The 26,870-nt window shown below is 39.3% G+C and overlaps 1 long non-coding RNA gene across 1 annotated transcript in view; it reads left to right on the forward strand.

The window, feature by feature from the left end:
* The window catches only part of LOC141558255 (uncharacterized), a 45,450-nt gene that overhangs the window by 3,150 nt on the left and 15,430 nt on the right, over window positions 1–26,870 (forward strand). Inside the window, exon 2 of the long non-coding RNA XR_012487020.1 lies at window positions 13,879–13,972. This is a non-coding gene — a long non-coding RNA (uncharacterized LOC141558255). The remainder of the gene's footprint in view (window positions 1–13,878; window positions 13,973–26,870) is intronic.

A 26,870-nucleotide genomic window follows, 5' to 3' on the forward strand; every position in this document is an offset into this window, starting at 1 on the left:
TCCCTCTCCATATTCTCCTTTCCCTCTTATCTCCCGCATAGCTTGCTTCAGCTGTCTTCAAACATTTTTGGTATGATCCATAATGTTTTGTACTTATTTTTGAAACCATTTGTTTATAGCTTTTACCATCATATCTGCTGAATAATGTGTATCATTCAAATTTTCTACCATTTTTCTTTTGGAGTCTTATGCTAATGTGTCAACTCTCTATGTATATTGGCTATCAGATTTCTATTCAAGATATTTTATGCAAATATTTTGTCTCTCCATTTCTCTTTTAGTGGGACTGATTTAGTCCATACAAAAACCTTTAAATTGTATAGAATTGAAATTCTCTATTTCATCTTTTGTGATACCTTTTTAAAAATATTTGTTTAGTATTTTATTTTTAACATTTTTTTAAACTTTGAATTCTAAATTCTCTCTCTTCCTCCCTTTCCATTGAAAAGGCAAACAATTCAATATAGTTCATACATGTGTACTCATGTAAAAACATTTCTATAATAATAATGTTATAAAAGAAAACATAGACTTAAAAAAAACCAAGAAAAAATGAAGTAAGAAAATATGCTTCAATCTATTTTCAAACACTATTAGTTCTTTCTCTAGGGATAGTGTTTTTCATCTTAAGTCCTTCAAAATTCTCTTGAATCAGTGTATTATTGAGAATAACTAAGTCATTCACAGCTGATCATCTTACAATATTCCTGTTACTTTGTACACAGTATATTTTACTTTGTGTCAGCTCATAGAAGTCTTTCCAGGTTTCTCTGAGAGCATCCTGTTCATCATTTCTTCTATCACAATAATATTCTATCATAATTATGATCGCTTCTATACTTTGTTTCATTATGAAAATTAGCCATAGTAACCTCTTTCTACATTATAACTGTTTTTAATGATATGACCTTTTATATTTAGATCATTTAATCTGAAATGTATTGTGTCTTATGTTATAAAATGTTGGCCTAAATTTACTTATAATTTTCTCAATAGTTCTTGTCAAATAAAGACTCCTCCCTCCTAGTAGCTTGTGTTCTTGGGTCTATAAGTTCCTTTTCTTTGTGTTTTTAATTGTTCACTGATCAAACTTTCTATTTTTTAACCAATACCAAATAGTTTTAATGGCTACGGCTTTATAATACAGCTTATCCATGTTTAATCTTTCCCTCATCACTGTATTTTTCTTATCAGACTATAAACATACTTAAGTCTCTTCAATCAAAGCTTTTCCTTGACTCTTCCAATCTTTTCTGCTATCATTTTATCTAATCCCTTTCTTGGCCAAATTTCTTTAAAACATTAACTCCTCTCAATGGTTCCATTTCATTAGTACTAGTCTCTCTTTAATTCTTTGCAATTTGGTTTTTGGCCCACAATTCTATTCTAAAATCACCAATAGCTTCCTAACGACCAAGTCCAATGTTCTGTTTTAGTTTGTTTTTTTTTTTTTTCCAGTTTCCTTTATCTCTCCATAAGATTTGTCAACTAACCATTCCCTTCCATTGACTACTCTTTGCAGCATCTGTAGAGATAATATATTCTTTCATAGTGTATACATGCATACATATATATATATATGTGTGTATATACATATATGTAAATATATGTGTGTTACATACATATATATACATTTTGTTCTAGGCCATACTCAAAGCCTTTTCAATTTGGCAGCCCCAAATGGGGCTACAAAGAGATATGATTGAACCACAATAAGAAAAGAAATAACCAGTAGAACAATCAGGTTCTACTGATACCTGCTAACTTTACAGAGTAGAAGGATGCCTTTGTTGAAGGAGTAAGACTTTGTGTCTTAGCTCCCTATCAATTGCCAACATTAATTTAGAATTTTATAACTGTTTGGACATGTATACATATATTGTATTTAACTTATACTTTAACATATTTAACATGAATTGGTCTACCTGCCATCTGGGGGAAGAGGTAGGGGGAAAGAGGGGAAAAGTTGGAACAGAAGGTTTTGCAATTGTCAATGGTGAAAAATTACCTATGCATAAAATTTTTGTAAAAAAAATATAGAATTTTACATCTTATGAAATGCTTTACATATATTTTGATCCTCACAACAATCTTGTAAATTAGGTATTACTACTATTGTACAGATCATTTTGAGGGTCCTCCCCTTTCAGGTTGATTCTTTAGTGAAGGCAAAACTAGGCCATATTTTGCTTCCATTTTTACCTAGTGTTTAGTTATTGAATGAATCTTGCCTCACACAAACTAAAACTTGGGAAAGAATTTAGCTTAGACAAGCCAAGATCTCTCTGGAGCCATCGCCAGTTGTCTGGACTGGACTCCAGTGAATCGAGGAGACAGTGAGGCTGGAGGAGACTTTTGCACAACTCTACTTCATTCAAATCCAATTCACTACCAAGTCATCAGGTGCTTGATATGATTGGTCCTTTTTGAGAATGAAGGATGAGCAATAACAGCAGTAACACAAATAAGGAGACTGATCTCAGGCTGAAAGACTCCAGTAAGACAGACCAGCTAATACACTAGGAAGTAGAATTTGAACTGGGATCTCTCTTGGCTCTGGATTTAATAAACTTTTCACTCTACCAGGTTGTTTTCACCTGGACTGAAAGCTTTGGGAGGAACTTTATCTTATTTCAAGTTTGCATATCCTCAGGACTAGGTGAAGTATCCTCCTCCCCATTTAAGTGCTTATTGAATGAATTCTCCTAAGAAAGTCAGCCACTTCATGAAGCCTTTTCCCATGTCCCCAGCTGTGGGTGATCACTTGCTCCCTTGAGCATCTCTGGTATTTTGTTTCTACCACTTTTAAAGTCCTTATCTCTGCCTTAGTTGATAAAGATTTATATCTATGTCTTACCTTTACTATTTGTGAGTGTACTTCCATGAAAGCATAGACAATCTTACTTATCTTTGTAATCCTTTTCAGTGCTTATTGGTAGAGCCATGCATATGGTAGATCCTCAAAAAATGCTTATTGAATTGAAAGCTCCCTTCCTGAGCTAAGATTCTATAATTAAGGATTTATTTGAAAGTTTCCACTACTGAAGCAGGAACAAAGAAATTGCCATCTGGCGCACTCAAGATTGTTTCTGGAGGGGAGTGGGATAAGCATCTCTGTCATATGCCACTAAGGACATGATTTTCAAGCAAAATGGGATATCTTAGACCTGGTTTTCTTGTTTGTTTGGGTTTGGTTTTTTTGTTTGTTTGTTTGTTTTCTTTTCCCAGAGGCAGAGCTGGTGCAAGATTGCAGCTGGCCAGTTCTCAGAGCTCCACCTCCAAAATGCCTGCAGACTATGAAATATTGACAGCTCAACCCCTGGAGTGCAGCATGTTTTTTTGGCTGCCACACAAACTGTCCCCAGGCAGAAAGGAAAAAAAGGAGAAAGCAATGTCCTTTTTTTTGCCTTTAGTGTATGGTGTACATGGTAGTGTTCATTATGTCTTCTAAATAATGACAGATATTAAATTACGAGAATGTTTTGTTTTATATCACCCATTTTAGGGACCATGAAACTGGAAGTTAATCTTAAGAGTTTATATTTTCAATTATTCATCAGATATTTAATGGGCTTTCCTTTGAATACGCACTATTCTAGATCCTGTGAAGGAACATAAAGAATTTTCAAGCTGATGTTCTCTTTGCTATATTATGGCAGAATACCTATTACCTAAAACTGCAGAGAATTAGAGCCTGCACAGAACAGAGATAGACCAGTAATAAATCTAGTCAACACATTCCCAAGAATCTAAGGATGTTATTTTGTTTACAACAAACTTTTTTATTATTATTGTATTTTATATTGATCTTTAGGTACTGTTAGAGATCTCTCTTCTTCACCCTAGTCCTCATCTTCACCTCCCTTTACCCCACTTTTCATTTTTCTTAAAACACACACAAAAAGGAAGTAAAGAAGGAGAAAAAGGAAGAAGGAAAGGGATTAAGGAATCTGAGATATATGAGAAAAAGGAACTGAAATAGGAAAGGAGGATGGGAGTCTGTGATCAGTGGCTGATTCACAAAGCTGCCAATGGTCACATGGGACATTCCTGGTCTGCCCCTGCAGGGTTACACTTTAGTTATCTATTCCTAAACCCATATATCCAGTACCACGAAAGACCCCCAGGATGTCAGAGCCCCTCTTCTCTCGCCACAATCTTTAAATATTCTTAACCTTTGCCTCCAAGAGATCAAGAAGCTCCTTTGTACTGCTAGAGGAATAGAGTTGTTTCCCTTCAAGACAAATTTTACTGAGACTCTCTTATCTATTAGAATAGCTTTATTGATTATAGATATAGGAGTCAGTAATAGAATTTATAGTGAACCTGGTAAATTTAAAAAGTTGGAAAGAACAAACGAAGGCTCAAAAGGGATTCAGTCAAAGGATCATCCATTGAGAACTAGAAGGAAGCTGAGATCATCCAGTCTACCAAGCCCATTTTACAGAGGACAAAATTTATGTCCAGACAAAGAGGAAATGATTTGCTCAGTCATACACAAATTAAGTGATGGTTCTGGTATATAAATCTAGGTCCTTCATCTCTAACTCCAAATTCAAATCCAGTATTTTTTTTTCTCATTTTCATGCTATTTTTCAGGACATTCCTGGAGTAAAAAGGTAATAATACATCAATGGGAAACAGGAAGAGAAGAAAAAGATAAGATCATTGGGTGTCATACAGTGGAGAGAGTACTGGATTTGAAAGTCAGAGGACCTAAGGTGAAATTTTACTACTTGTGTGACATTCCACAGGATTTTAAAAACATTCTCTGGGCTTTAGTTTTCTAAAAGTTTAAGCTGAAGGGATTGGATTACATGATCTCAGTGGTCCATTCCATCTCTAAAAGCACGATCCTACAATCACAAAAGCCCAAGCAGAGTCAGCACCATAAGAAGTGTTGCTGTGTGTTATCAGTTTGGAATGAGAACAAAGGTAGTGTTGCTGAACCTCCGGTTCCCACCAAACTCCTCAGTCTCTCACCCACAAACTGCAGTCATTCTGAATATCTTCTTTTTTCCTCTAGGAGAGCTTATTATCATAGATTTAGAACAGGGAAATACTTTAGAGATCATCCAGTTCAACCCCTCCCTCATTTTACAGATTAGTATTATAGAGCTCTAAAGTATCCCCATTTATATGGTAATTTTGCAGATAGATTAAAGATCAGTGACTAATAATAACTAGAATTTATATGGTACTTAAGGTTTGTAAATCACTTTTTACATGCGTTATCTCTTTTGACCTTCACAACAATCCTACTAGGGCCTTATCATTGTTACATCGATGTTCCAATAGAGGAAACTGAGATTGAAAGGTTAAATGAGCATAATTCAGTCTGAGGTATCTGCTAAGGGGAGCAGGATTTATTTAGACTTTAGCCCTAAGACTATATGGGCCAATTGGATTTGAGGTTGAGTTGAGACAGATTCAGGACCATCCCTCTCCCTGGTCATTCTTCTGTATTGCTTTGTTTCCTTTTGAGTTCCCTCATGGAAGCCTGAAACCTTTTCCCCTGAGCCTGAGGAAATTTTTTTCCCTTTATAAATAGTGTTAACTACAGGCATTTTCTGGATTGGGTATAATTACTGGGAATGTGGTCGTGAAGGATGGTATTCCTGGATAAGAAAATTTACTTTGTGTTTTACCAGAGGGTTCTCTCTGACCAGGGACTGAGAGCAAAAAAAATAAAAAAATAAAAAGAATTATAGATCCTTTTGATACAACTTTCCATAGCAATGAAAAAAAAATCCATTTAATAGTAGGATAAAAGAGACAAATATGAGTGATTGAATAACATTGCTAATCAAACCACTCCACATGTTAATAGCAAAAAAAAGATTTGACACACAATTGAAACTACCTTGACAAACAACAGAAATTATATTGACACACATTACAAAAAATTAATGCTAAAGTTTAGCTTTCACAAATCTGTTGCCACATCAGGAGACCAAAAGGCAGGTAGGGGTGGTAGTAAAAAGCAAAGGGTTAATCATGTTTCTACTATGAGACAGAAAGAAGCCTTAATCAACAAACATTTTACCTTCTGTGGTCCTTCTTCCATTTTTGCTTTCTCAGGCTTTTCCTCCTCTTCAAGAACCGCTTTCAAGATGGAATCTGACAAACTCATACTAACAACAACAATAATAAACATTTATTAAGCTCCTTAACTACTGTCTGTAAGCTCTGTGAGTTCCACATACAGACAGAATGTTTTGGCATACAGATGGTGTGATTTGAGAAGTGATAAAAGGTCCTTTAGATTAAACACATTTCCCCTTCGGGATTGCCTCAGTGCTTGAAATTTCCAACATTAGTCACTTAGCATTGCTGGCATCTGTTAAAATGCAAATGTTATCTCTGAGGGGTAACATGTTAATACAGATGAACTATCATAGGTAAACACCTTGGTTCATATTGGTTTATCAACTAAACAGAGTATCTTGGGAGTAGTAACTTTTGACAGGGAAGAACACAAAAGAAAAGCTTATGAACACGTTTTGGCTGCCCAGGTGTAACTTGAATAACTTGGGTACATTTCAAGGGCCTGGGGCCATAGGGAGATTGAGGGACACTAAAAGAGAAGAGAACTCAGTGTAGAAAAGAGGGAAAATAAACTCACAATTTTGCCCCGGGGGATCTTAGAATGGAGAGACTGTCTTTTCTGTGAGTGATCTTAAGCAGGTCTGCCTGTCTGGGTCTCAGTTGCTTCATCTGAGATTAGGGATGGGAGGCTGGGGAGAATTGGTTCAGAGATTTCTAAATGTCCCTCTAGAAAACGTTCTAGGATTTAATGAACATTAAAATGAACATCCACTTCATATTCTGCTACCAGCAGCTGTTACTAAGGCAAGAAAAGCTTTCTCCAAGATTACTCTCTTGGTACCCTTCCTTACTCCTCCCCCTTCCCTCGTTCCCGTTGTCCACCTCAGGACAAATTTTAGCAAGGGTCCGGAATCTAGAGCCAGGTCTTTGCCTTAACTCTTGGCTATTTAACATTCCGGTCTCTACCAATTTTAGGTTGGAATATCTCTGGAATGTACATAGAGTACATTGTCGTTAGCTGTTTATAGACTAAATCCTGTCAGGTGCTTGCAAGGTCATCCAGAGCTTTGAAAGGAGAACAGTGACTTTGGGAGAAGGGGACCAGCACACCATGAGATTACTATATACAAGTTCTTACTTTTTTGCTCCAAGTCTCAGCAATACTTCCTGTTTTCTTGGGTTAAATCTGGGGATAAAATTTTTTTTTTAATGTATATATTTTTTGTGTTTTTTAAAACACCACCATTGATGTGGGTAGTGCTCCCTTTAAGGAACTAATCCTTTCAGATTGATTTATTCCTTTCTGATTCCCAACCCCTCTTAGCTGATGCATTATTAATTCAAGAAGCTAGGACCTTTGATTCACAAATTCTGTCAAAAGCACCCCTTTGAATTCCAATAGGAGCTCACAACCCCCACCCAGATCTGAGCCAACTTGGGACACCACCCAACAGCCCCTTTAGCTAAATCTCTTATTTAGCCAAACTGGAGCTCTCTTTGCAGAGGTTCCTAACATGGCAGCCTTAAGCCTGGAACCCAGGCACCGGTGCCTTTTATCTCTACCTTCACCTTTTTTTTTTACTAACTAGACTTTAATTTTACTTCCAAACCCCATAATAAACCTTTACAAGGAATCTGCGCCGTCACTATACCTCATTTAATTCTGTATCCTTGCGCCGAATCCAAAGGGGTTGCAGGGGAGCTCTATTTGATTCCTCGTCTACCTGCCACTAATTCTCAATTAAACCTAATTTCATTCTAAACCTCATCACCATCATTTTCCAATATGCCTACCCTTCCCACCTTTTAGAAACATCTATGATAACAAAATATAGTTAAATAATACAAACCAACAACCCAGTCATGTCTGATGACCCACATCTTGAGGTCATTTTTTCTCTACCTCGTGAAAGGATTTATGTCTCAGCAACAATCCTGAACTACTAATGCACTGCATTGATAAGGTATCTGATATCTTTCAGTGTTGTTTTCCTTTACCTTATTGTAGTTATTATGGAAATTTCTTTATACATATTATCTTTGGATAATTTTTACCTTGTGCTTCTGAGAATACTCATTCCATTTCCTCTCCACCAGTTAATCTTTTTTTTACCTTTTTATAAACTTGGGTCCAAACCTACTGCCTCCAAAAAGACTTCTTGATACCTAAGGTTTCTCTATTCTTTGTCTCTTCAACATTCCTTTTTCCAGCATATTGCTTGCAGGTATTCCTGTCATTTCATGTATATGATTTCCCCCATCCTCCCTTTTTATGTACTCATAGCTCAGTCAACTTCACTTTGGGCAATTACTTTTTCACACATAAACCCAGCCTCCTAAATCTTTCTCCTTTTGCTGTACAGATTCTTGTCCTGGGAGTTTACTCAGGAAAATATTTCCCCCTTCTTTATGTGTAATTGAAAGCAATGCTAATCCAAAAACAATGCTAGTCAGCATATGAACAAAACTAATAATCTACCTACACCAAGGAAAAGGAAAACTATATGTGCTGATATGTAATTATATATAATAAAATACTTATACCCTCAACCTTAAAAGGGACTACAAGTCTTCACAGATCTCTTCTTGTACAACTCCAAGAGTTTATTTCTTTGTTGTTGTTTTGTTGTTCAAGTTATTTTTAAATAGGACCAATGATGTCAGGAGGGTGATATCTTTACTTACAAGTAAACTGCATTTAAGTGAAGAAGAACTGTGCAAAGTTGTCAGCCCCATTCTTTCTTCCATAGTCATTGGGCTCCAATGACAAGACATGAGTCAGATTGACAATGGCCCTGTATGCATTGGGGGACCACGTCTTCTTAAGTAAGGCTTTGCCCAGGTCTCATTTTGTCTGACACAACACCCCTTTAGTAATTAAAGAATGGAGGCAAGATGCGTCCACAGCCATAGAAAGAACTGTTAAAGTCTGAATGCAGATTGAAAGCATACTATTTTCACTTTCCTTTTTTTTGGTGGTACTTTTCTTTTGGCATGTTTCTTTCAAAGTATGACTAATATAGAAATATGTTTTTACATGATTGCTCAAAATACATAACCTTTATCAAATTATCATCTTAGAAAAGGGAGTGGTGAAGGAGGGAGAAAATTTGGAACTTGCCATCTTTTTTAAAAAATTTATGTAAAAGAAGTATTTGTAATTGGAAAGTAAATGTGATTGGAAAAAACAAAATACTATTTTTAAACTTCTTGTGCCCCATCCTCCTCTAATTAATGCTGCTTTCCTTCAACTATTGACATTCAAGTAAATAATTTATTTCTTATTCAGTTTTTAAATTTTTCATTACTGGTACCATAGCAATATTTTTTCCTACTCCATCCCACCATTTTTGACGGATACTTAAAGACCATTTATTTGTAAGACCTTTATTGAATTAAATCAAAATAAAAAGAAACTACTAAATATTGTTTTTCATTAATGCATAATGCATAAAAATCTTTCTCACCTTGTATTTGAGATCCAGTGCCAAACTGAGAACGCCTCATCCCAATTTCTTATGTAATTGGCATGTGTTGGTTAATAAATCAATATTCTCAAAAGCTGGAACTCGGTTCCCTCATTATTTCAGATTTCACCTGTTGATGCATATTCTTGCTATGTTATGGCTAAGTAAACCTCCTTTTGTTAACCTTTCAGTGACTTTCAAGTGCCTCTCTATGTCCCAACAGGGGATCTGAGTGCCAGTGCCCTAGGGCCCAGCCTTCCTCAATTTCATCCAGAGTGGAATTTCATCTTGGAAGAGGCTATCCCTTTGTCTGTTCTAGCTCCCCTCTTCAGTAATGTAGTGGCTTCAGACTAGCCAAGTTGCCAGCTGTGTTTATCTCTAAATTTAGGTAATTTTATAGGCCGTGATTCATATCTCTATGTCATCTTGCACAGAGCCTGGCAGGTGGTATCTCCCTCCCACTCTTGACATTCTTCTCTTATGACCCTGTTGGCCTGAAATGTAATTAACCACAATCAGGTCTTTTCTTCTAGCTAGACATTTCATAACTAACACTTCTATCAACTCTGTAACACCTCAGTTTGTCCTAGTGCCAGATACTATGGTCCTTATTCCCCCTGCTTGAAGAAGAGAATTAGTCACATTTCCCTACTCCCAAACCTGCGGACCTATTACTCCTGTGAAATAGCAATTCATGACACAAGTAGTAATCGGAGATTTCTGTTGCTCTGAGGATGCTCACCAAGGCTAAGAACTGAGAATCCCAGAACTCTTCCTTGAAGGCATGGTCCATAACTCCCATTGTCTATGGACCTAATTTCTTGGGCTCTAAAGTCAACGGGATCATAAACTTACACACATGTTCTTTTCTAGGTACTATAGTATATTAATCTGATCCTAGAAAGGAACAGATGGAGCTTCATACTCCAATGATTTTTTTTTTTTTATCCATAGTATAAAACTCACTTATGTGACAAATGGTATAAAGAATTTATATGTACTCATCACAAATCTAGGTCTCTTGATTCCAAGTCCCAGTGCTATTTTAAGTCTGAATTAGAGACATTTAAACAAACCAAAAAAAATATGGATGGAGTACTGGCCCCCAGAGGAGGACCTGAGTTCAAATCTGACCTCAGATACTTACTAGCTGTATGAACTTGGGCAAGTCACTTAACTCTAGTGTTTTAGTTTTTCTCATCTGTAAAATGAGCAAGAGAAGAAAATGGCAAAGCACTCTGGTATCTCTGCCAAGAAAACCCCAAATTGGGTCATGAAAAATTATACACAGCTGAAAAATGACTGAACAATATAGTTATAATGAGTTTTATTTTTCTTCTCTTCTCAATGGGTGAGGGAGGGGGAGAATTTAGAACTTAAAATGAAATTGAGTTAAAAAAAAAAATAGGGTTTGTTACGGCCCTGGGCTCAGATATTTCTGAATATCACTCTTCCTATTCAAAAAAACTCCAATGATTCTCTCTAACCTCAAGGATCAAATATAAAAAAATCCCTTTTTATATCCTAGCTTTTTCCTACCTTTCCTTGCTCCTTATACCTTAAACCCTTCAGCACACTCTATGGTCCAGTAACATGGCTTCTCTGCTTTTCCTCACATAAGACACTCCACCTTTTTACTGTAGCTGGCATTTTCACTTGTTGTTCTCCATGTTGGAATTCTTTCCCTATCAGATTCCACTTACCTGGCTTCAAGTCTCAAATAAAAATCCTACCTTCTGAAAGAAGCCTTTCCCAATTTCCCTTAATGCGAATGCCTTCCATTTGAAATTATCTTCAGTGGCTCTGGAGAAGGTAAAGGGACATCCCTCCCCTACTTGAATCCAGTTCACTTGCATTTCATGGCATCATCACCTTGATGTTGTGGTCCTCTTCAAGAATAAGGAGAAGTAGGATCTGCCCTACTGGACCCAACTGGAATTGGCTTGTTGAGCAATCCAACTCTTTTTTTTTTTTTCTCTCCTCCTCTCTCCTCTCCTTCCTTCCTCCCCCATTTCTTCCTTTCTCTTTTCCTTCCCTCCTTTTCTTTCTCCTCTCTTTCCCTCCCTTCCTTTTCTCTCTCCTCTACCTTCTCCTCCTTTTCCTTCTCCTCTCTTCCCCTCCTTACCTTCCTTCTTCCTTCTTCCTTCTCCTCCCCTTCCCTCTCTTTTTCTCCCCTCTCAGATGACTGATAAACTTTCTCTTATGGCAATTCCAAAAATAGGGGTTCATAACATGTTTTGAGCAATGCAATAGCATTGGAGTAATGCAAGGTAATTACTCTGAAAGAAAATAAATAAGCATTTGTTAATAATTGCTAGCCTTATATAACATTTATTGTGTGCCAGGCACTTTACAATTATTATCTCATTTAATCCTTATGGTAACTCTGGAAAGTAGGTGCTATTATCTTAATTTTTTTTTTACAGACGAAGAAACTGAGGCAAACAGAAGTTAAGTTACTGGCCCAAAACTTACCATGTGACCTTGGAACTTATTTACTCTGTGTCTGTTTTCCTAACCGTAAAATTGGAGTAATAATATTTATATTATGACCTGTGGGTCCTTTCTGAGTTCAAGAATTCTTGGAAATTATACAGCACAAGGCAGTTTATGCTAAGTGCCAGAAGATTGATATGGATAGTTAAGATTATGAATTCATGATTCGTAAAGATCTCTAGGGACTAGCCTGAAAGTCTTTATGGAGGAGGTAGGATTCAAACTATATCTTTAAGTCTTAGTAGAGTTTTGATTAGGACAAATGAGATATTTGGAGAGTTTTTCTTTTTCTTTTCTTTATTGCTTCTGTGTTGGGGAAAGATATTTTGAACATCATCATGTCCCTGTTAAATACTAACCAAACAGTAACCTCTGATAAACATGCATAAATGTAAAATATAAAACATGTAATAAATGTAAAATAGTCTTTGTTGTATTTAGAGGCAATTGTGATTTCTGCCTGAACATGTGGAATCATATAAAATTTACCCTTTCCGTCCTTGACAGTGTTTTGTTTCCATCCACTACCTTCCCCAATCTATACTCGTTTCTGTCAGTCACTCCTCTATCCCTACTCCTTTACTTAATTTCCTCCCCTCCTATTTCTCTATTGGGTAAGATAAATTTCCATATAAAACTGATTGAATATATTATGCCTTCTTTGAATTAATATTAATGAGAGTAAGGTACAAGTGATACTCATTGCTCACCCTTCCATCTTTCCCTCTACCATAATTTTATGTGAAATAATTTTTACCCTTCTGCCTTTCCCTTCCTGCTACATGTAGTGTATTCTTTTCCCATTATCTTTTCTCATCATCATAAAAATTATGCCATTCCCTCAAATTCACTTTACATATGTTCTGAATTTTGGCAAACGTTCCCTGAAGTTTTTATTTTGGTATTTTTTCCTGAGGTGATTGAGAATTCTTTCAATATCTATTTTTCCCTCTGGTTCCAGGAAATCAGGCCAATTTTCCTTGATGGTTTCTTGAATGCTATTGTCCAGGTTTTCCTTTTGATTATGGCTTTCAAGTAGTTCAATGGTTCTGACATTGTCTTTTCCTGGATCTACTTTCCAGATCATTTGTTTTTCCACTGAGGTATTTTACATTTCCTGAATGAAAAATAATTTTTCATTCTTTTGGAATTATTTCATTGATTCTTGATGTTTCATAGAGTCATTACCTTCCATTTGCACACTTCTAAATTTTAAGGAATTATTTTCCTTAATTAGCTTTAGTACTTCCTTGTCCATTTGGCCAAATGTTCTTTTTGAGGCATTGTTTTCTTCAGTAAATTTTTCTATCTCTTGTTCCATTTGGCAAATTCTAGTTTTTGTTGTTGTTACTATTGAGGCAATTGGGCTTAAGTGACTTGCCCAGAGTCACACAGCTAGAAAGTATTAAGTATCTGAGGTCACATTTGAACGCAGGTCTTCCTGACTTCAATAAATTCTATTTTTAAGTAATTGTTTTCTTTTATTTTCAAATTATTACTTTTTTTTCATAATTTTCTTGTATCACTCTCATTTCTTCTCCCAATTTTTTTCTACAACTTTTTAATGATTTTTAAGCTCCTTTTTGAACTCTTGCATGAATTCTTTCTGGATTTGAGACCACTTCTTATTTTTCTTTGAGGTTTTGTCCATAGGTGTTTTGACATTGTTGTCCTTTTCTAAGTTTGTATCTTGATTTTTTCTGTTATTATAATAACTTTCTATGGTCAAATTATTTCTAGTTGTTTTTTGCCCATCTTTTTTTGACCTTTTTTCTTTGTTTTAAATTTGGACTCTGCTTCGGTGTAGGAGCACTGTCTCAGGCTGGTGCTGCACTGACATTATTCTGAGGTCTATTTCTTTCCGCAGAGCTACATTGAAGCACATGGAGGTCTGGCCACTGGAGTTTGCTGAGGCATGTGACAATTCTGACAGTTGGAGTCATTCCCCTGGCTATGCTGAGGTACATGGGGGGTCCTGGTATTGATGTTGCCTACTCCATTACACTGGGGCTCAGGATCTCCTGATAGTTTGCTGTGGTGGGGGTTGCAGCTGATTTGCTGGAATGCTTCCTGTCCTGGTCTGTACATCCCTTTTACCTGAGTGAAACAGACCCTTACTGCTGATTTTCCAAGTTTCTTGGGCTAAAAGATGGTTTCACCTCATTTTTTGCTGGTTCTGCTGGACCAGGATTTGTTTGGGTGTACTATTTTATGTTTGGAGGTGAATATGGGACAATTAAAGCAATTCACTATTTATTTCACTATCTTCCCCAGAGTCATTTGATTGGAATATTTTGTACCAGCCACTTTAAGATCCATTTTGGAAATATGTTTAGAAGAATTGCATATATTTAATCTATATTGGATTGCTTGCTGTCTAGGGGAGGGGTAAGAGAGAGAGAGAGGGAGAAAAATTTGAAACACAAGGTTTTGCAAGGGTGAATATGAAAACTATCTTTGCATGTATTTTGAAAAATAAAAAGCTATTATTATTTTAAAAAGAAAAAAAGATTAAATCCATTTTCCCCATAGATTAAATAGATGAAAAAGGGAAGGTGTACCTCTCCATATGGGAGAATGTTCTTGTACTTTTGTCTTTGTGCAAATATTGTATTTATATGTACATAATACAATATTCTTTTTTAAAAGTTATCATGTGATTGATACTGAAGGTTATCATCTGGCTAATCATTACTGAGGAAGCACACATTATGAGAGCTCTTGTACAATAAAACTAGAAAGCCACCTTTAAATTCTCTGTTCTTTGAGAACTAATCAAGATTTCTAGACAAAATAACTGCAGACCATACTGACAGGCTACCCAATTCCCATATGACTTCTGTCCCTCTCTCCCTCTCCTTCTCCCTGTCCCTCCCCGCCTTTCTCTCTCTTAAATAATACCTTTTTATTTTCAAAATACATGCAAAGATAGCTTTCAACATTCACCTTTGCAAAACCTTGTGTTCCAAAATTTTTCCCTCACTTTCCCCACCCCCTTCCCTAGACAGAAAGTAAAACATGTATAATTCTTCTATACATATTTCCACATTTATCATGCTGTGCAAGAAAAATCAGATCAAAAAGGAAAAAAATGAGAAAAAAGAACAAAAAGCAAGCAAACAACAATAAAAAAAAGGTAAAAAACAAAACTATGTCCTCTCTGAATGCAGATGGCTGCAAACATCACAAATCTATTGGAATTGGCCGGAATCACCTCATTGTTGAAAAGAGCTAGGTCCCAGCTCTGAAGTCAGGAAGATCTGAGTTCAAATGTGATCTCAAACACTTAACCTTTCCTGGCTGTGTGACCCTGGGCAAGTCACTTAACCCCAATTGCCTCAGCAAAAAAAAAAAAAAAAAAAAAAGAAAAAGAAAAAGAAAAGAGCCAGGTCCATCAGAATTGATCATCTTATAAGCTTTTTGTTGCCGTGTATAATGATCTCCTAGTCTTGCTCATTTCACTCAGCATCAGTTCATGTAAGTCTCTCCAACCCTCTCTGAAATCATCCTGCTGGTCATTTCTTACAGAACAATAATATTCCATAACATTCATATACCACAATTTATTCAGCCATTCTCCATGATGGGCACCCATTCAGTTTCCAATTTTTTACCACTACAAAAAGGGCTGCCACAAACATTTTTTGCACATGTGGGTCCCTTTCCCTCCTTCATGGTCTCTTTTGGATACAGGCCCAGTAGAGACACTGCTGGACCAAAGGGTATGTATGCACAGTCTGATTGTCCTTTGGGCACAATCCCAAATCCCATATACCTTCTGCAGCAAAAACCTGAAATTCATCCCAGGCAAAATGATAATCTAGAAAGCCAGTGAGAAATTACAGGTGGCTTATTCCTCCCCAGAACTCCACAATAAGGCCTTGGGCTGTAGGAAAAGGGAGGGTAGGATAAGATAGCACCTATCTGGATAAACAAGTCTAGCCTCCTGGTATGACCAGCCTGCATGAGGAGCGTGCAAGGTTCTCTCCAAAGATGTCACATGTGGAAGGACTGCAAGAGTGAGCCAGGGAACATGGTCAGGACACTCCGGAACAGATACTCTGGAAGTCTCTAGTGTCCTGTCCTGAGCTACCTCACAAGATCCAGTTCTCTTAACCTTAAAGATCCATGGGGGCCTAAACCCTAAGATGTGTTCAGTGCAGCAGCCCAGGGGACTGGGAATAAAATCAGACAGGGCCAGCCATCAGGGCTGTGCTGGTAAATAATACCTAGCTGTCCAGAACCACAATACACTTTTAAACTTAATCCACAGGACTATTTTCTCCATTGCTTCCTTAAATCTAGGCAGTCAAACCCACATCTGTAGCTTTTATTTCTGAAGGACAAATGCTCCCACAAAAAATTTAACAGCTGGTTCTTTCTGGCTCCAGCGCATCCCTGCCACCATCCTGCCCAAAGCATAGCAAGAGTTTTGAGTTTGGCCCTGGCCCAAAGCCTCAATTCAGGAATGAAAGCTGGAGATATGAATAAATCAAAGAAAGTCTCGACTAGTGTAAATATTATTTGTAGAGCTAGAGATTCCCCAAACGCAAGAGAGATAATTCTCTAATAACTGTAAACAGTGGCTCAAAGCCTGGAGCCTGGCCAGCTGGGGTGAGTGGGGTCTAGCAGAGGGTAGCTCAGAGAAGGTACCGCGTAAATAAAGTGAATATTGTTATCACGGGAGTGAGGAAGCAAAGTGAGTGTCTGGGGGGGGTGGAAAGTAGAGTTAGTCAGTCAACAAACATATGTTATGTTCAGGCACTACCAAGTGCTAGGACAGCTCAGCGGCTCTAGAGCTCTGGGCACACAGTCAAGAGGATCTGGGTGCAAATCCAGCCTCAGACACTTATTCACTGTGACCCTGGGCAAGTCATTTAACTCTGTTAGCCTCAGTTTCCTCATCTGTAAAATAAGCTGGAGAAGGAAATGGTAAACCAGTCCAGTATCTTTGCCAAGGAAACCCCAAAAAGAAATCATGAAGTTCATGATTGAAAAATAATCAAAATAACAGGCACTGTACTAAATGTTAAGTATACAAAGAAAACCAAAAAAGTGCACTTCCTGCCCTCAAAGAGCCTACATTCTGATGGGGGAGACATGTCAATAATTAGTTACATATAAGTATATATAGAGCAGATGGCAGGTAATCTCAGAGGGAAGCCATTAACAGGGGAGCAGGAAAGGTCTCATGTAGAAGGTGGGATTTTGGGTTTTGAATGTAGCTAAGAAAATTGGTAATTGGAGGTGAAGGCAGAGGGCATTGCAGTTAGGGGAAAGACAGTCTGTAGATGGACTGTCCTGGCAAGGGGCAGCAGGTGTGGCTGAATTTGGAATACACACAGAGGGATAGAGTATGGGAAGACTAGAAGGAGAGGAAGCCTCAGGGGCTTTAAGGGACAGATTGAAGATTTTAGAAGGTAATAGGGAGCCACCGGAGTTTTATGAGTAGGGAGATGGTGTGGGGGTCCTGCACAATCAGGCCCAGTCATCAGAAAATCCGTCTGGTGGCTGAGTAAAGGGTAGATTGGAGTATGGCGGGAGATCTGCCAAAGGAGGGGAGGGTATTGTTCTCCACTCATTTGGCCCTGCCTTTATTGCCCATCTGTCAGCAGTAAATGGTGGTGGTTCTGGGAGTATTTGGGGGGGCCAAGAGATAAACCTTCCTCCCTGCATTTTAAAGAAGACAGACTGTTGGATAAGTGGTAGAGCCTAGAAGCAGCAATGAGAAGCAAGGACCTGTATCTATTTCTATTGACTCTAGAATGTCAAGAGCATGAGAAGAGCACCACAGTATCATGGAAAAGGCCAGAAAGTGTTGTCTTCCAGAGAAATCTATACCTGCCAGCTAGGGGGGAAGGCAGGGAAAATTTGGAACACAAGATTTTGCAAGTGTCCGTGTTGAAAAATTATCCATGCACATGGTTTGAAAATAAAAAACTTTAATAAAAAATAAATAAATAAGAGAAATGTAGGCTTATTATTGGTGGAACATAGAATATGAGGTGAAAAAAGCTAGGAAGAAGAGAAGTCTGGATGAAATAAAACAGGACTTCCAAGGGCATGCTAATCTACAGGAAAGTGGAAGAGGATGTAAAGGTGAAGGGCCAGTGTACAGAGGATAGGCAAAAAAGAGCAAAGGGAACAGATTTTTCGGTTCAACTGGTGACTTTGAATCACAGGGAGAAAGGGACTAGGAATTTGTCTGCCATTGAATGGGGAAGAACAAGGATCCTGTGCCTGAGCACCAGTCCACTCAAGTACAAATATAATCCAATACATGGTAAAATAGATATTCAATAGAAATTCTTATTAATAGTTTATTTTTATTTTATTTTATAAATTTATAAAATGTTTGTTTTAACTATGTGCTGCAAAGAGCATAACTCTGCTGGGTTGGCCATATTATTCAAATGCCAAATGTAAGCTTGCCAGAGAGACTATTTTATAGAAAACTCACACAAAGCAAGTGCTCACAAGTTGGTCAGGAAAAGTGCTACAAGGACCCTCTCAAAATCTCTCTTAAGAACTTTAGAATTGATTGTATAACCAGCATGTTGTGCCCTCATCAGAAAAGGTCCTGTGCTCTGGAAGCAAAGAAGAATTGAATTAGCTCAGAAGAAACTCAAGATACATAGAGTTAGTCAATCCCAAATGTTCACATGGACTATTTGTGCCCGACCTATGGTAGAGCATCATATGGGGCTGGCTACAGTCAGACAGACTTCATTTAACTAACTTATTGATGTAAATTTAGTCTTCTTTAAGAACAAAAGACAATAAACAGTGTTGGGCCCTGAGAAGTCACCTCAGTCCATGTAAATTAATAAAAATGACAAAAGACAAGAAGAATCAATGTCGTAGAATCTATAGGAAACTGCAACTAATGCATAGTTGGTGGAGTTATGATGTCTGGTCATTCTAGATATAAATGTAGAATTATGCAAAAATACTGTACTTAACTGTCTACAACCTAATGATCCCACTCATAGACACAGATACCAAATAAGTAAAAGATAGAAACAAAGATCCAATACCTACCAAAATTGATTCAAAGTTGTGCTTTTTGTGATAGGAAAGAAATTGGGTTTTTTTTGTTTTTTTGTTTTTTATTATTTTTTTTAAATTTTATAATTATAAAAAATTTTTTTGACAGTATATATGCATGAGTAATTTTTTTTATAACATTATCTCTTGTAATCATTTTTCCAAATTTTCCCCTCCCTCCCTCTACTCCCTCCCCTAGATGACAGGCAATCCCATACATTTTACATGTGTTACAATATAACCTAGATACACTATATGTGTGTAAATCCCATTTTCTTGTTGCACGTTAAGTATTAGATTGATAGGAAAGAAATTGAAACTACACATGTATTTAGAAATAGAAGGGACCTTTGAGATTGTCTCATTCAACCTCCTCATCCGCCAGTTGAGAGTCCAAGTTACTTGCCCAAAGTCACAAAACAGTAAATGGCAGACTTAAAATTTGAACATAGATCCTCATCTCTAAATTAAGCATTCTTTCCCATTATACCATTTGCCTTTTCTTATGAATATAATGGAATATTATCCATGAGAAATGAAAAATACAAATAATTCAGATAAACATGGAAAGATTTGTATAAATGAATAATCCACAGTGAAAAAAATGGAACCAAGAGAACAAGGTACCCAAAGACAGAAGTATCAATGAAAGGATCACCAGAAGGGCAGGAAATCTGAATAAGTAGCAAATTGATGAAGCTCTGAGAACAGACAATGAAACATTCTTCTCCTCTGGTGGCAAAGAGGTGAAGGACTTACTTGGATAGAATATTGTATGTTATGTCAAAGTAGTCACTAAATTGGCTGATTTTGCTTAATTGGCAGCTAGGCGGTGCAGGGGATAGAACACCACTCCTGGAATTCGGAAGGCTGAGTTTAAATCCAGATTCAGAAACTTGTTAGCTATATAACCATGGATGAATCACTTTAACCAATATTTGCCTCAGTTTCCCCACCTGAAAAATGGAGACAATATAACACCTACCCCTCAGGGTTGTTGTGAGAATCAAATGGGATAATAATTGTAAATTATCCCTTTGTTATGAGAAGGTTCAAAAAAGGCTGCTTTAAATGACTGATGCAAAGACAAAAAAAAAAAAAAAAAAAAAAAAACAAACCCAGCAATGAAACATTTTTTAAACTTAGATTATTTTATGGAGTAAAACAAGCATTTCCATGGCATAGCATAATTTTTAAAAAGATGGTGCACATGAAATTGCAAATCTATTATTTTCTATTCCTTTTAAATGTTATTATGTAAAATTCTTTTTTTCTTAAAAAGAAAACTTAAAAAATTTTAACCATAATTCTTTAACATATGTATCCTTTTGCTTTTTTTTTCAAGTGTTTCTTAAAACACTAATTCAATTTATACACTTTTCTGCGTGTCGATAGTTATATTTTATTAAAATGAAGTAAAAATTTCCCCATCTGGAAAATCAGTGTTGGAGAGATTATGGAAAGACAGGCTTATTAATGTGCTGGAAAAAACTGAAGTTATGCTAAGGAAGTGACTAAAACGTTGTCCACCTCCCTTGACCAGGATGTTTGCGGCCCTACTATATTCTCCACCCCCCCACGCAAGGAGGCTCAAGCTCGGGGAAGCCCACGGTGCTGTACTTTGACTGGTCACTAGAGGGAGTTCTCTCCTCACTTCTAGGTGGAGGTGTTCGGCTGTGCTTGAGCTCAGTCTGAACAGGGAACTTAGAAGAACAGCTCTTGGCCCCCTTTCCTCCAGCAGATTTCCTCCTCATCATTCCCCTACTGAGATAAGCTTTGATCTGGAACTTCTGGCACCTATTATTAGCGGTCCCCCCCCCCCCCAGCCCCGCCTTGCCCAGCACCGCAGGCCGCTGTTTTGGCTCACTTGCAGAAAGTCTGGGAGTGGCTTGTGGGGGGCTGTCTGGGACATGACCTTGTGGGGTGCTGTGGGATTGGCTGGAGCCCTGGGTGGGACCGTGGACAGAAAACCACAGAACGTGTCAACCACAACACAGCGCCCGGGCCTGGACACTCAGGGCCAGGGCAGCGCCCACTGGGATCTGCCCGGGTCACCGCGTCCCCGGGGACTACCTCTGGTCATTGCCAGGGCCGAGGCAGTGCCGCGTGGACCAGACACAGCCTTCAAGTCTCAGGACTTCAGGACCACAGGGACCCTTCAAGTCCCTTACCTTGGACCTCAAAGCCTGGACGTTCTGGTCCCTGCTCAGCTCCCACTGCTCCTCTGGAAGCCCAAATCACAACTAGCCTTTTCCAGTCTCTGCTGAGCTTTTCCCATTCGGAATGTCCTCCCTCCTTCCCATCTACCAAGCCCTCACTCATTCAAATCCCATTCGCTGTTTCCTTGGCAAAAACAGTGGGAAGATTTGTCGTCTCCTTTTCCAGGTCATTTTACAGATGAGGAAACTGAGGCAAGCAGAGTAAGTGACTTGCTCCTGGTCCCACAGCCAGTGTCTGAGGCCAGATTTGACTCAGGCCCCCTTCCTGAACCGGAGCCAGCACTCCTTGCATTGAGCCCCCCAGTGGCCCAACACATCAGGGTCTCCACAAAGTGCTCTGTCTTTTCTGAACTCCTAGTGCTTACCACCCCCCAGTGTGATCACAAGTTATAGATGAAGGAACTAAAGAGTCTGTGTGACTTTTCTGGGCCATACAGCTGGCAGACACCTACAGCAAGATAGGAACTCAGTCCACTGTTCTGTTGTCTGTATCATTTCCCTCTCGGGAATGTGCGCCACCTTGTCCAATGGCACAACAAAAAGTACACGCCACCTTGTCCAACAGCGGGCACGGGGAGTGCGCGCCACCTCGTCCAACAGCGGGCACGGGGAGTGCGCGCCACCTCGTCCAACAGCGGGCACGGGGAGTGCGCGCCACCTCGTCCAACAGCGGGCACGGGGAGTGCGCGCCACCTCGTCCAACAGCGGGCACGGGGAGTGCGCGCCACCTCGTCCAACAGCGGGCATGGGGAGTGCGCACCACCTCGTCCGACTGTTTGACATTCATCAAGAGTTTACTATGTGGAGGCACCAGGATGCGATATAAAGACAAATATAAAAATTCCCTCCCTGAAAGGAATTTTAGGCTCTCCCGGTGATTATCCTCTACTTGTATGATTTTTATATAACTCTTTATGTGATTTAATTTTTCAGGGATGTAATAAATTATCTCCCAAAATTAGTTACAGCTGTAAATGTGTGATCCCATGTATGATTACCCCTGGCAGAATGTCTTATACATCAATCGGACTTCACAAAAACTTTTAAGCAGGACTTCCTGAAACCATATCACAAAAACACCCGGGCTGGGAGGGATCTCTTAGTTGGAATCCAGGTCTTGCAGCTGATTCCGAGTTGGATGGTTTCAAGTTCCCTCCCCATTCTTGGCCACCATCCCCTTAATGAGGTACAACTTGTCACCCTTCTCCCTAATAGGATAATAATAAGTCAGCATTTGTTATGGGATTTAAGGTGTGCAAAGCAGTTTACATATGCCATCTCATTTGATCCTCAAAACAGTACCGTGCAATAGATATTTTTATGATGTTCAGTTTATAGTTGAAGTAACTGAGAAGTTAATTGATTTGCTAGATTCCACAGCTAGAAGTATCTGAAGTATGATGTGATCTTGGGTTTTCCTGGCCCCAAATCCGGTGTTGTATCCCCTGGATCCCTAAAATGTGGCACCCACTACTAAACATAATAGTACAGATAGGAGCTGGATAAGAGGCAGTGGATGTAGGGCTAGTCTCAGTCTTGGGTTAGAGTCCTGACCCTGGGTAAATGACATGATTTTTCAGCGATCTAGACCACTAACTGAGGCTGTAAATTGCCAGGCTGTTGCTGACCTATATTGGTGGAGGGTATTTTCCTCCAGAGTTCCCAATACTGGTGAAATGAGAAATCTGGTACTTTTCCCTAATCCCTTTGATCTGAATAGGGTGGCCCTTCTTACTTGAGCTGTCTGGTCATGTATTTGGGCTTGGCTCAGATTCAACCTCTGACCTATTGCGTTTTTCAATATATTTTGTGAAGTAGTTTCCAAGGAGTCTTCTTCTCATCAATAATAATGCTGTAGTGGCCACTTTCCAGGACATGGAACTAGAGAGGAGACCAAAGGGTCTTAGAAGCCTATTTCACACCCAGAGCAATTTCCCAAAATAGTTTTCTGGAATTGTCTTTAGAGCCAGCAGTATACATTTTAAATGTCCTTGGTGGTGTCAAATTTTCCTTTTAATATGGATTAATTTTTGGAAAAGCCAGGAAGTATTTGAAGCCAAACTGGTCTTTAAGATAAGTGATCAAACTGAGTATGTTTTAAGTCAAAAAGAAGTGTGACCATAATAATGATTTTTTTCATGTGGTTGACAAACTGTCTCTGAAGGCAGTTCCAAAAAACAGGAGCTCCTAACGTGTTTTAAGCAATTGCAATAGTACTGGAGTAAATGCAAGATACTTACTTTGAAAGAAGGAAATAAGTCCTTGTCTCTAATTGCTAACTTTATATAACACTTACTATGTGCCAGGCACGTCACAATTATTATTTCACTTAAGTTACTGGCCCAGGATCACACAGCTATTAGGTGTCTGAGGTTGAATTTGAATGCAGGTATTTCCCGACTTCAGGTCCAGTGCGCTCTCCACCATGCCATTCGACTATTTATTTGTACACAGTCTTATCTTCCTATATTGGGCCTCCAGTGCCACATGTCCTTAGTACACAGTGCCAGGCACAGTGAATCTTGCTTTGTAGAAGTTTGTACAATCTTGTTGGGGAAACACAATCCTGTTTCTTTGCCTGGCATAGGGACAGGAGTTTGAATCACACCCTTCTTCCAGAGAACAGGATCCCGTGGGAGCCCTTTCCATCTGCAGGTGTTCAATGTGGGTGCAGCTGCAGCCTCCTGGGAAAATCTAAGTGTGAACAAAGGCTCCAGGTGCCGGGGCAGGCCGGCTTTGTCTCCCTAGACCTTTGGAGCCCGTTTTCCTGGTGGCTCAGATTGCTCTTGGCCCTGACAACCTAGCTGACCCCTCCTCTGCAATCAGGAGGGTGCAGGGTTGTTTTTTCCCCATTTCATACAAAACAATGTCACTCAGTAAATCCACTGCTTAATTGGATCTTGATCTAAGGACTTCTGCAGATCAGGAGCGTGCATATCGCACTATCTCCTGATGAGGCTCTCTAGTTTTGGGAACAGAACCCCCAGTTTCTCATGGGGACCACGAGACTACTATACAAAAAGGGACCAGCTCAAGGCCTCCTGTCAAACTTCAACAAACTCAACAAGCATGTGTCAATTAAATGTTATTTGCCAACTGGGGGACAGAGCAGAGTGCGATGGGGATATGACCACTAAAGTCAGTAAGGTATGGATTCAAAGTGTCTCTGATACAAACATGAGGTATCAGAAAAATCTCTGAGTTTTTAAGTGCCCCAGGCCATTCTTGAGAATTATAAAACTGTAGAATAGCTCACTTCTGCTTTAGTCTGAGTAGTTCTCTCATCTGTAGCTCCCTAATCAGGAAAATCATAGGTCCAGGTCACCCCCCCAAAAAATCTGTTTGACACATTGCGTCTGGAACCCTCTTTTTTTGTGGAAGGGTTTTTCTTTCACCCCTGAGAGAATACAGCTACCAGCCTGCCTGGATTCCTGTCATTTGGGAAGAAAATAGACCCCCAGAGTCCTTCTGCTTTATCTTTCCTTGTCCTCCCCCATTCTCCCCATCCTTTCCCCCTCCACCTCTTCTTTTTTCTCTCTCCTTCTCCTTTAGTTCCCCTACAGCAGCCCCTTCCCCTCCTTTCCCTTGCTCACTCCTGACCTGAGCCCCTCTGGACTCTACTCTTAGGACCTAGCTCTGGCTGCCTCCTTGTTGTGGTGGACATCCAGCCCAAGGACCTTGCATGGCCAGAGTGGAGGCTGGCTGTCCTTTCCTTAGCTAGATACCCCACTCCTGGTCAGGGGTTGTAGAAGGGAGAGGAGACAGTTTCCCAGGCCAGCCTTGGGCCAGGCTGCTCCCAGACACACGTACCTACACATTCCAGCCGCACAGTGCAAGCTCCCTTTCCTCAGATCTGCCACAAAACAGTCATGTCGAGGCTGCTGTGTTTGTTCTGTAGAATGCGTGAAATCTGCTAATTCACAGGACAGACGTATTTGCCTTTCCCAGGAATTTGTAGTATTCTGGTACTATTGCAATGAGAGATTTTGTCAGCTCAACAAATTCATGAGATAGCCCAGGGAAAGGCTTTGCTCCTATCAGCAAGCAGACTGCCAAATTCAGTGTACAAAATCCCCTAATCTTGAGTGCCTGCCACAAGCCACAAGTCCTAAACCTACAGCAAATAAATGAAAAATAAATGAGATATGAATAAATGAACAAATAAATATATATGTGTGTATGTATGTTTATTTATATATATTCAACTGTGCAAAAACACATATCAAAAGGGTGTATGGTATCTTGGAAAGAGCACTGAACTTAAATGCTAATAGCTACTAATAGCTAAATAGTATTTACCATGTGCCAGGCCCTGTGCTAAGCACTTTATAATTATTATCTCATTTGATCCTTACAACAACCTGGGAGGTAGGTGCTATTATTATCCTTATTTTACAGATGGGGAAACTGAGACAAAAAGAGTTTCGTTTTATTTTCTTAAGTGACTTGCACAAGGTTACACAGCTGGTAAATACCAATTTTGAATTCAGGTCTTCCTACCCCCTAAATCACCTTGCTGCCAATCACAGGATCTGAGACTTAGAGACAGTGAATTTAGATGTCACCCAGTATTATTCCTTTATTTTACACATGCCCAAACTGAGACCCAGAGAGGGGCAGCTAGGTGGCGCAGTGGATAGAGCACCAGCCTTGAATTCAGGAGGACACAAGTTCAAATTTGGTCTCAGACACTTAACACTTCCTAGCTGTGTGACCCTGGGCAAGTCACTTAACCCCAGCCTCAGAAAACAAAACAAACAACAACAAAAAACTGAGACCCAGAAAGATGACTTGCCAAAGTCAAAGAGGTCACTGGGAGGGGCACATTACTGCTTCCTTCAGAGATTAGGGATGGGGCTTTAAACCCTATCAGGCATCCTAACTAACATCCTGGAAACCAGATCGTCTTGGCAAGACCTACCTTAAATTAAAATAGCTTGTGAAAAGCCCTGAATGCTAAGCAATAGACTTTAATTTGATTTTACTAATAATAGGGAGCCACTGGAGTTCCCTGAGCAGGAAGATGCACTTTAGACAAATTACCATGGCAGTCAAGTGGAGGAAGGAGGATTGGTATGAGGAGAAACAGGAGGTAAGAGAGCAAGCAGAAGGCTGTTTCTGTTACCCAAATGGGAGGTGATGGGGGTCTGCACCGGGGCGCTGGCAGTCAGAGAAGAAAGGCAGCATAAACAGATGTTGCAGAGGTAAAATTGGTGGGAGTTGGTGTGGAGGACATTTTTCAGAGTGTCTGGTGCCCGGTGGTAAAGGGCAAGGTCTAGAGAGATCAGTTGGTTCCCCAGCAAGGACTTGGGGCTCACCTGTAGTTTAGCCTCTTCGATTTATAGATGAAGAAGTGGGAGACCAGAGCGGGGGGGAAGTTCTTGCTGAGGTTACCCACTTGGCATGAGTAACAGAGCTGTGACTAAAACCAAGTCTCCTGGCTCCGCATTCAGACAGTTTTCCACTAAATCAGGTGGTCCTGATGGAGCAATGTTTCTGACCAAACTGCTCAACCCAAACTGTCAAAATGGGCCAGGGCAAGCTGGGACAAGGAAGACAAATATGGCATTGGAGTGCAGAAGGGTGGGGAAGG

Source organism: Sminthopsis crassicaudata, chromosome 2 (assembly GCF_048593235.1).
Source record: "Sminthopsis crassicaudata isolate SCR6 chromosome 2, ASM4859323v1, whole genome shotgun sequence".
NCBI classification, from domain to species: Eukaryota; Metazoa; Chordata; class Mammalia; order Dasyuromorphia; family Dasyuridae; genus Sminthopsis; species Sminthopsis crassicaudata.